General features: G+C 42.6%; 1 long non-coding RNA gene across 1 annotated transcript in view; it reads right to left on the bottom strand.

Moving 5' to 3' along the window:
- Window positions 1-502: 502 nt before the first annotated feature.
- The window catches only part of LOC142072528 (uncharacterized), a 45,469-nt gene continuing 35,611 nt past the window's right edge, over window positions 503-10,360 (bottom strand). The window contains exons 5-6 of the long non-coding RNA XR_012668929.1: window positions 4,829-4,934; window positions 503-1,178 (exon numbers count right to left, since the gene is read on the bottom strand). This is a non-coding gene — a long non-coding RNA (uncharacterized LOC142072528). The remainder of the gene's footprint in view (window positions 1,179-4,828; window positions 4,935-10,360) is intronic.

Raw genomic sequence — 10,360 nt, 5'->3', positions numbered from 1 at the left:
TTCTCTTGAAAAATTTATGAAACTTACATGGTTCGGGGATCACCCAGATAAATACGGAGTTCTAACACCCCATGCCTTGTAACTGTGGTTGCCTTAATGCTCTGCTGCTGTGGCTCCAAGCCCTGACACCCGTAGCCAGCCCAAAATCATAAATGTCTCACCCTGGCTTCCACCAGTCTAGTTACGCCTTACAGGGTGACCCCAACAGCCCTTGCAGTCCCAAGTTTCCTCACATCCATCTTTTCCCAGCTCTTAACTCCCAGACATTCAGACTTTTCCCCTCTGGTTCATCACTGCTAAAGGACTGAAAACAGCCTCCAGTAATTAGTTCACTTTGGGACACATAGTCCACAGCATTTGTACAACAGAGACTTGCTTGGGGTAAAAATAAACAAAAAATTCATTTAATAGGAAAATCGCAGATTCACAAGCTGAAAGAAAAGGAAAAAGCAAACATATACAAGTTGCACAGAAAACAAGCATAAAGAGACAACTTCAAGATTTTACACTTCTCTGTTCAATAAATTCTTTTTTCTAATACAAGTTACCTTCTACCTTTGAACAGTTTCCTAGCATGCCCCCTGTGAGAGAGGGGATCCAGCATATCATGGGCATCTTCCTACTTAAAGGTTTCCCCTCAGTTTCTGGATCACCTACACTTCAAACCATGACTCTTTGAAAGGATTGCAGGTTTGTTTGTTTTGTATTTTTCTTTCTCACAAGCAATGGTGATTCATGCTAGGGAAAATTGCCTCTCGGCTTGGCAGTTGGGATGTCCCAATGTCTTCCCTCTAACAGTAATGGTCCATCATTTTTCTCTTCTGGGGTTGTACCATGGATTGTTACTTACATCTGGTTTTGTGTAAGCATTTGGCTTTGGAGAGGCTCCTCCCTGCTGTGAGATGTATTTGAAATTGTAGTACAGGTCATGAGCATAGTATTCTGTATACTTACATATACAGATTCATAACTAGACCTTTAGGCACGTTTACATGAATAAAACACAATTAAAGGAAATTGATATATAACCTCTTGTCAAGAAGGCAAAGGATTTCCCATGTGTTTGATGGTATTTTACAACTTACAGTTGAGTCCACGCTTTTTTCCACTTGCTGCTTTCTAACAGGTTCCCCCATCTAACCAGGACCTGCCATTCCATGTAGTCTGCACCACTGTAACTACAGTAGAGAGACCAGTGTTAGATATGGTGGATTCTTAGCAAAATGTTCAGAAGTATCATCTAAAACTGCAATTTTCTTCTACTTCACTCCAGGCTGTAAGATACCCATGATATAGACAGAGTGCCATATTGCTGCACACAACAAACTCAACTGGAGAAAGTAGCCTGAATACCAACCACTTGGGTACCTGGCTTTTTCTTTTTCAGCTTCATATGCTTTATGTTTTCTGCAAGGGCTCACACTATACAGCTCAATTCTTCTTAGCACTTTTCCATGTCACATCTCACAACTCTGTGGAGAAATGAAACCATATCCCAGAACAGCCTGGAGATTTTTTGATCTGATCCATTAGGTTATGGTGTTCAATGAACCAACCTATATTTTTTCCCCCTGATTTCTTCAGTGGAGTTTATAAGAAGAAAGAAAAAGTTAATTGGAATCATACTCTGCAGCCATAAGAGGAAAAAGAACACACAAATATTCCCTACCAATCAAATCTAGCTTGCTCTATGGCCAATATAGGGATAGGTAACTGCAAGTCCAAGAATTGGATTCCACCAATGATTGCAGGTCCCGTAAGCAAAGGAAAGTCCATCAGGAAGGTGGTTGTAGTGCCACAAATTGTCCATAAGCTCTTCTGCAATGGAAATGCTCTCAGACACCTAGCACAACCCCAAAAGTGGACAGCACTGGCCTGGTTAGAGGGGGAGAGCAGACAGCTTCCAGCAACTGAGACCCCAGTAGTTGTTACCCCCCTCCCCAGGCAGAAATGTCAAGGGCAGGCAGGGGGCACTACTTTTGCCTGTCTGTCCTGTAGGTTAATCCCCAAGAGATGTAGCAAATGGGCAGCTGGAGGAAGGTGTATTTACAGGAAAAGAAAGTCTGACCAGTGTATTTAGAAAGATGAATGAAGCAATCATATTTCAAATGCATATGAGAATAAATAAATAGATAAAATCAAGACATAACTAGATAGATGCTAGGTAGTTTAATAATCCACAGTATCCTAAACACTCCTAGAAGATTACTCAGTAGAGAACTTTATAATGGCCCCTGGTCTCTGCATCAAGACTGACTAAATGGGCTTGGCACAGCAGGTTGACTAGTGGTTTAAGTGGGGGAAGGTCCAAAATCCCCCTCATGCACCTCAGTTGCCACTGCAATAGCTTCTGGCTGCACTTTCTGTTGGGTTCTACCAGTGTCATGGCGGTAATGGATCCAGTGGCTGCATTCTCACCAAGACCATCCAAACACCTCCATGCTCCCACTATGGCAAGAATAGAACCCTGACAGAGCAGAGTTCTGTGTCATGCACTTTCTTGTAGTGCTCACATCTGCCCACACCAGTCACCATGCAGTGCGATCCACTAGTTCCTCTGCCCCATGGGAAAGGGAACAGAATTTGCTCTAGGGTAGTTATGTTCATGTTCTGAAGTGCTCATGAAGTTGGATTGGAACTATAGCTTTGTAATCTATGATAGTTACATAAAGGGAAACATTTCTGAATTTGTTCAAGATTCTTCAGGTCACTCAGATATTCACATATTTATATGTTTCCAAGCAATTTTTAATTAGTTGGCAATTACATCTTCTTCCTCCTGTAGCTGATGCCTGGCCAGACATGAGTAATTAACACATGACGGGAGACTTCATTTCCTAGAGGATAGAATTAGGGAGGTAAACAGATCATTTGTAAAACTAAGATTTTGTCATGAATATTTTTACTAAAAGTCAGGGACAGGTCACGGGCAAAAAAGAAAAATTCACAGAAACTGTGACCTGTGCCTGACTTTTACTAAAAATATACCGGACAAAATGGGGATCTGCAGGTCCCCACACTGCCTGAACCAGGCAGCTGTTCAGGGGCTAGAAGCCACCTCCAGTAGCTGGGGCCTGCTTCCCATAGGAAGCTGTGGGATTCCCGTGGTGGCCGGAGGCTTGGGGGTTCTCCTGCCACCAGCGGCCAGGGCCTCAGGCCCGGGCTCCCCACATCAAGGGTCCTCTGCCAGGGGCTCTGGGATTCTCCTGCCATTGCCAGCAGTGGCCAGGGGCTCAGGCCCAGGGCTCAGGCCTGGGGTTCCCCCACCATGGTTTCTCTGCCAGGGGTTCAGGGATTCCCCTGCTGCCGCCAGTGGCTGGAGTGTTCTCCTGCTGGCAGCCCTCTGCTGGTAGGAGCTTGGGGGTCCCCCCCACCACCTGCAGTGGCTGGAAGCTCCGGGGGGCTGCCAGAGACGCCGGGGGGGACCCCACAGCTCCCTGCCCCTGCTGGAGGCAGGGAACCGTGCAGCTCCCAATCACTGCAGGCTGAAGTCAAAGAGATCACTGGAAGTCATGGATTCCATGACTTCCACGACCTCCATGACTAAATCATAGCCTTAATCATTAGGCTAAAGTAAATAGGTCAATAAGCTAAAAAGACAGAATGTCTGAACAAGCTAAGTTAAGAGGGAGAACATCCCAGGAATTATTTGCTAACAATGAACAAGATAAGTTAGGAATGTACAGAGGAGGTCGATCATGGACAATGCATGGACAACGCATGCTGCACAGGGATTGGTTCCTGCAAAGTAGTCAAGAGAATCCAAAAATGTGTGATGTAATGTATAGCAAATGCAATGAGATATGTAAACGTATATGAATATCAATGTGTAATGTTGGATGTATGATCTACCTTAAATCCACCCTGTACACTTGAGTCTGATCAACTCAGTGTAGCTTTGCTGTATGCAAAATAAAGGAACATGAGTGATGAAATCGAGAGTTGAACTGATTTTTTTTGGATCCCGGAAAACTGGATAAAGTGTTCTCCCAGGACTGAAGAAAGTGTTCTGGATAAGCTGAGTGGAAAAGGTATTGAAGGGAATACTGTGCAGCCCAGTCAGATATTTTCCCTTTTCTCCCAGCTTGTCTGATCCTCTGAGTTCCCCAGTCCTGTTTTTCTCCTTCTTAACTCTCAGCACAATCACCTCTTCAGTTGATTTCCATGATTTGGATCTTGGGGCTTCCATTCTCCTTAGTGTTTGTCCTTCCTCTCTCAATTTCCTTCTCCTCAAGCTCCATTAGCCCATTTCTGTAGTCCTGAAAAGCTTGGGCTGGTATCTACAAGTTGGGGTATTTCCTCAGGTACGTGTAGTTGAGGATGTCAAAAATGGGGATGGCCTATTTGAAATTTACCTGTAGCTATCATGTTGCACATTGCATCATTTCATCTCCTCAGCATACACAAAATGTGGACATCTCTCTCTTTGTTAATAAGTTTACATTTATACAATGAAACAGATATAGTTTCTTCTCCTCCTCCATCACTCCAGAGCAGCAAGAAGAATGGTAAAGTGAAAACCTTGAAATCTCTATCAGATACTGAATCATAGGGCTTGTCTACACTACTGCTTAAAACGATGTAACTTACATCGCTCGGGGTGTAAAAAACCACCCTCCCTGAGCAACATAAATTACATCAACTTAAAGCGGTGTCTACACTGTGTGTCTTCACACTGCGCCTGCGTAGCACAATAATGAAGACAAGCCCACAGTGATTAGTTAAATCTTTCTATTCATTTCTAGAGCCTTAGCATGGTAGTAATAAAGATCATTTCAGCAGCAAGGGTGCTCGATGAGAATGACAGAGATAGTAATGAAAATGTTACCTTCTGGGGTTTTTCAACTCCACGTACTATAAGACAGCTTGAAGAGAGTCCATGACAGTGATTCATGGCTTGAAACTCAGGACCATCTGCTCTCTCAGAGAGTTCCCTGGCCAAGGTAAAAAGGTGAGGCTTAACAGCTGTATTGTCTTTGCTTTATAAAGTTTATCTAAAACTGTCCAACGATCAGCAAAATTCTGGCACTAGTACGATTATGGCAGACTCAACCTTCCATATGTTTCAATATCAATGAACTCTCATAAAGCAACTCTCCTGTGTCTTGTCATGTGTTGTCTCTAGGCTGTTGACATGAAGTGCAGACCTGTTGCTCTCTCTTTCAAATCTCAGCTTTTATCCTATGCCACCTTTTGCAATTTATAGAATCCCTTTACTTTGGCTGAAAGTGTTACCACTTAACATGGGCTTTGCATAAAATCTCCAGCATGTGATACTAGAACTTGTGGCCTATTGTTTGTCGCGTAAGTAACTTCTGCAGAGATGTTACAATCATAGTCGTTGCCATTTAGACACCGGTTTACATCTTTGAAGCAACTATTTGACATCCATAAGTCACAGTGAAAATGTCAAATGAATGGAGTCCATATCTATTCTTTCATTACTCTCATGAAGAGAGAAATGCCACCCTATCTTTTTTCTTCCTATTTTAGGTAGCACTGTGCCATTTTTCCCTCCAAGTTGAATGAAAGGACAAGATATAATTGTGCTCTCTGTATAACAGAGCAACAATGCCAATTGCATAGGGCTTTACAAGTATTTTACAAACATGACATAAAACCTAAGCAAATAATAATACTTAATATTTATACAGGCACTACCCAGAGGCAGGCACCATGCTGCCGCTAACACTCCTTCAGAGCTATAAGAAGGCTGGCTAGGACACTAGTTGAAAACACACTGTCATTTCTTATAGGAAATTTGTTTTCCCCTCTACATTTCCTGTGGGGAAAAAAATTCCAGCAGAGAACTGAAACGGGAAACTTCATTTTTTTGGTAAACATTCACCTCCACACACCACCCCCCCAAAAAAAGAGTAATGACATTTTTCGTTTTGGTGAAAAAGTCAAGTTTTATTAACAAAAGGTTTTGGAAAACACACACATACAGCCTCCCCAGCTCTGCTATCATTCCATAGTCAGTGAAATTTATGGGCGTGACCAGGGCCAGTCCCTCTGATTCCCCCTCCCCTTGCCAATACTAATCCCAGCGGTTCAACTGCAGCAGGCAATGGAGGAAGCATGTGCTGATTATATCTGATGGTGTATGGGAAATCTCTGTTCAGACAGTATTTCTCTGATGAAAAAAGCCAACATCTGATTCCATTTTTAACCCTATTAAAATAGTACACTGGGAACAACTGGGAAATGTCAAAGAGCTACAGGGCAAACTTCTCTCTGTACAGAGCCAGTTCTGCAATTCCACCACTGACTTCTGCTCTTTTCCTGAAGGCTCAAAACATCTTCCTGGCAGCAATCCACTGCATGTAACTGCAGCTCCCTCCTTTCAACTAGCTAGCAAAGCTGCAGCTGCATTGACTGACTGTTCACACGTGCTGGGTCCCTCTTCTACTACTGCTCCCCCATAAGTTCACCTCTATGCATTAATCCAGCCTCTATCAGACATAGCTCCTACCTCAGCTGCTATTGATTTTTACCTCCTTTCTTAATTTTAAAAGCTAAGTAGAAATGAAGGGGCTAATGGTACCATAAACTGGCAAGTAGAAATGATGACACAATAAAACCCCATTTCTAAATAGTGACAGGCATGTGGCTGGAACTCCCAATAGCAACACAAGCTTTGACAATGTACTGCCACAATGGGTTACAAAAACTAAAAGGCAGTGGTCTGGGAGAAAAAACACTGCATATGAGTAATGAACAAGGTGCTAATTGGGTTAAATGAGTGAGACTATAAAGGAAGCACAGGTGCTACCTCCAAGGTTTGTGCTGTGACCAGAGCAGTTCGGAGGGCTGAGATCTAGGAACAGTCTTAAAACTGACTGAACTTGAACGGAACTGTGTTTTCTTGAACTCTTTGTTACCAATAGCAAGCAGAGACAGAGAAACAGTGTGTCAGAGAGCAAGAGGGCTCTTTGAGAAGAGAGGAAACAGAATGAGCCCTTTAGAAACAAAGGCAGAGTCTTGAAAAGGAGAGAGGCTGTTTCCTAAATAGCTAAACTAAACTAATAGTGTAGTAGAAATGTGAAGTAGAAAATTTTAGTTTATTTAGCTTGTCCCCCACCCTAGCTAGTGCAAGATTTTTTAAAATTAACTAATCCTTTGTCCATTTCAATTTCAAATATCCTAATGAATGAAGCTCCCACCTTTTCACTTGGGAAACTTTTTCAATTTAATATGCAAAGAAATCTGTGATATATTCTCCTTAAATTTTCCCCTTTTTTTTTTCAAACCATTTCTTAACAAAGTCTTAAAGACTCAACACATTAAAGGAGGTAAAATATTCTATTGATTAAGGATATGACAGAAAAGATCTAGCTGCTTATGGACTTTTCTGTGTCAAAGTAAACCTAAACTGCTGAATGGTTATCAACTCACATTTGGGGGCATGCATCTACCACTCAGTTTGATGCTGATATGAGTTTGATTTGTATTATAGCAAATGCAGTCTCTTAGGGATGTGTGCAGGAAGTTAAAGAAACACAAGAACTATACCTGAGCTATTTTCCTTCTCATCTTTTAGGAATTCATCTAGCTGGCATGGCCCCAGGTCAGCCATACCACAGACAGCCTTTTCATTTGTTTCAGAGTAGCAGCCATGTTAGTCTGTATTTGCAAAAAGAAAAGGAGTACTTGTGGCACCTTAGAGACTAACAAATTTATGTGAGTGTAAGCTTTTGTGAGCTTATGCTCACATAAATTTGTTAGTCTCTAAGGTGCCACAAATACTCCTTTTCTTTTTTCATTTGTTGTCACTAGCTTGTGGTATTTCAGGAGTGGTGAGGGGTTTTGGGGGAGGGTTGTTTTGATCTTTGTACTGCTGTGAAGATCTGATGAGAGATGGGCTCTGAGAGAGGCAGTACCCAGGATTGCAAACCCTCCAGGATTGCCCTGGAGTCTCCAGGGATTAAAGATTAATCTTTAATTAAAGATTATGTCATGGGATGTAACCTCCAGAAATACGTCCAACCAAAATTGGCAACCCTAGCAGTTCCTGATAGCCTCATGATCTCTTCTTACACCACAGTCAGCTTCCTCTATTTCAGTGGCTCCAATTAGTGGGGACTGGAAGGGGGCTTTTTGCCCCTTTCCCCCTGTCCCAAGATGGTTTGCCCATGCTCAATGTTCCATAGGCTGTGGAGCTCGGGGGGGGGGGGACGGGAGAGGGAGTGGCTCGGTCACTTTTAAGCAGTGGTCCCATATTAAATCAGTATGACTGTTGCTGGAGCAGTCAGGAGCATAAGTGTTGCTCCGGCTGTGTGGTCACTATGCTGTTGATATTTGACCCAGCCACCCCTCCATTCAAATGCAGTGCTGGCCAAATTTCTGCAAGTGGCATTGCAATCCTGTGTGCCAGGTGGCAATGCGGCTCAAATCTGGGGGGCCGGCTGTTTCAAATGTTGTGACAGGGTGCAGAGAGTCTGTACCTACGGCAGAGCGCTGGAGAATCCATCAAGAACTTGACTCCTGGCAGCACCAGCTCATGCTCTGAGTGGGTGAGAGAGGAGTGACTCCCCAGCAGAGGGAGACCTGGGGTCCCTATGGGAGGAATGAGGGGGGAAGCAGAGACTGGAATGGGATCCCTGCTGACAGAGGACACCAGAATTTCCCATCACCCAAGAAACATCTGAGTTGGCGCTCCATTTGACAATTGTTTTCTTCCTCCAGTATAGTGTGCTTTATCCCCCAACCTCGGTCTTCACCTGAACCTTTCCTTAGGTCAGATCATCCAGTACAGGCTTGAGTGGAGGACAGGAAACTATAAGCAAAAACTTTGTAGTTACTTCCTAATGATTCTGTCAGAGGGGCAGGGAATGGGTTTTACTCTAAGGGCTTGGCTACACTTGCAAATTAGAGTGCATTAAAGCAGCCTCAGGTGCCCTAATTCTCATGACCTGTCCACACTGACAAGGCACTTAGAGTGCCTGGACTCTGCAGCTGGAGCACTCCTGGTAATACACCTCCACGAGAAGCATCACACTTGCTACGCATCGGCTGAAACACCCCAGCATCAGTGTGAACGAGGTGTTGTATTACTGTGCTCTGATCAGCCTCCAGAAACGTCCCATAATGTCCCATAATCCCCTTAAGAATGATAATGAGACTTGAAAATATATGGTTCTGTAAATGTCATTTCTTTTCTTTAAGGCAAGGGGGGTGAGATAATATCTTTTATTGGACCAACTTCTTTTGATGTAAGAGACAAGCTTTTGAGTTTCACAGAGCACTTCCTTTCTTTTGGTGAATACTGAAGCTAAAATGAATGAATTAACCAAAGCTGAACACCCAGGAAAAAATAAATGTCATTGTATTGAGACATTAGTAGTAGTTCTTTGGATATAATTGTGAAGAGGGGCACTTATATAAGGCCCTATGCACCCATCTCACAGGTTACAAGGCTCAAAATTGAATAGCAGCATGCACCCAAGAGACAGCAGAACTCAGCCTCCAGTAAAATACAAAACTCCCTTCCCCTATGGAGATCTAACCTTCATTAAGCAACAATCCATGCAAATGGATGTTCCTTGCAGTGTAAGTGTGACACCCAATAAAAGGTTAAATTTTATATAACACTAGATCATCCACTAGCAGCTAGCAATAACATCATATCCTTTAAGACATGACTGACCAATGGGAGTTTATTCCAGTGATGTGCTTTTGGCTTGATATATCCTGTGGCCCCAGATGGAACTGGAATACTCTCTCCTGCTTTGTCATGCAGTTTTAATTAACCTCCAATGTATACATCTCTTACTCTTAATAAAACCACCAGTTGTCTCCATTTCCTTCAGATTTTGAAATAGGATCAACTGTCTCTAGCTGCCATTTGATTTGTTTCACTGACTGATTTCATTGTGAAATCAGAAATGCCTGATCCAAAATTATGATAAAATGTCAGTTACTCTTTATAATTATTTAAACTCTCTCTCTTGCTCTCTCCCCTTGATCTTGGAGGTTGGAATTAATATAATAGTAATATAATATTAATAAAATAACTATCAGAATTAGAGCTGGGCCAGAACCCCAAATTTAGTTCTGCATTGCAATCTAAATTGTCTCTAACATATACAAAAATTCCTGATGCACACAGTTGCCGGATGTTTAGAGATCCTCAGGCAGACCCTAAAGGCAACTAGCATCCACCTTGAATTTCTTAACCATTCTCTGAAGGTGATTTTTGTTGCCTTTTCAGATACATTTTATTATCCTAAATTCTTTGAATAGTATAGCCAAAATAATGCAATCCTGTCAGTGTACATGAAGAGTTCAAAACAGAATGAATGACTGAAAGCTCACCATTCTTGGTCAAGGAATGAGGCTATAGAATATAGATGTTTTA

The sequence above is a fragment of the Caretta caretta genome, chromosome 6 (assembly GCF_965140235.1).
Source record: "Caretta caretta isolate rCarCar2 chromosome 6, rCarCar1.hap1, whole genome shotgun sequence".
Lineage (NCBI taxonomy): Eukaryota > Metazoa > Chordata > Testudines > Cheloniidae > Caretta > Caretta caretta.
This window is presented reverse-complemented; position numbering and strand designations above follow the sequence as displayed.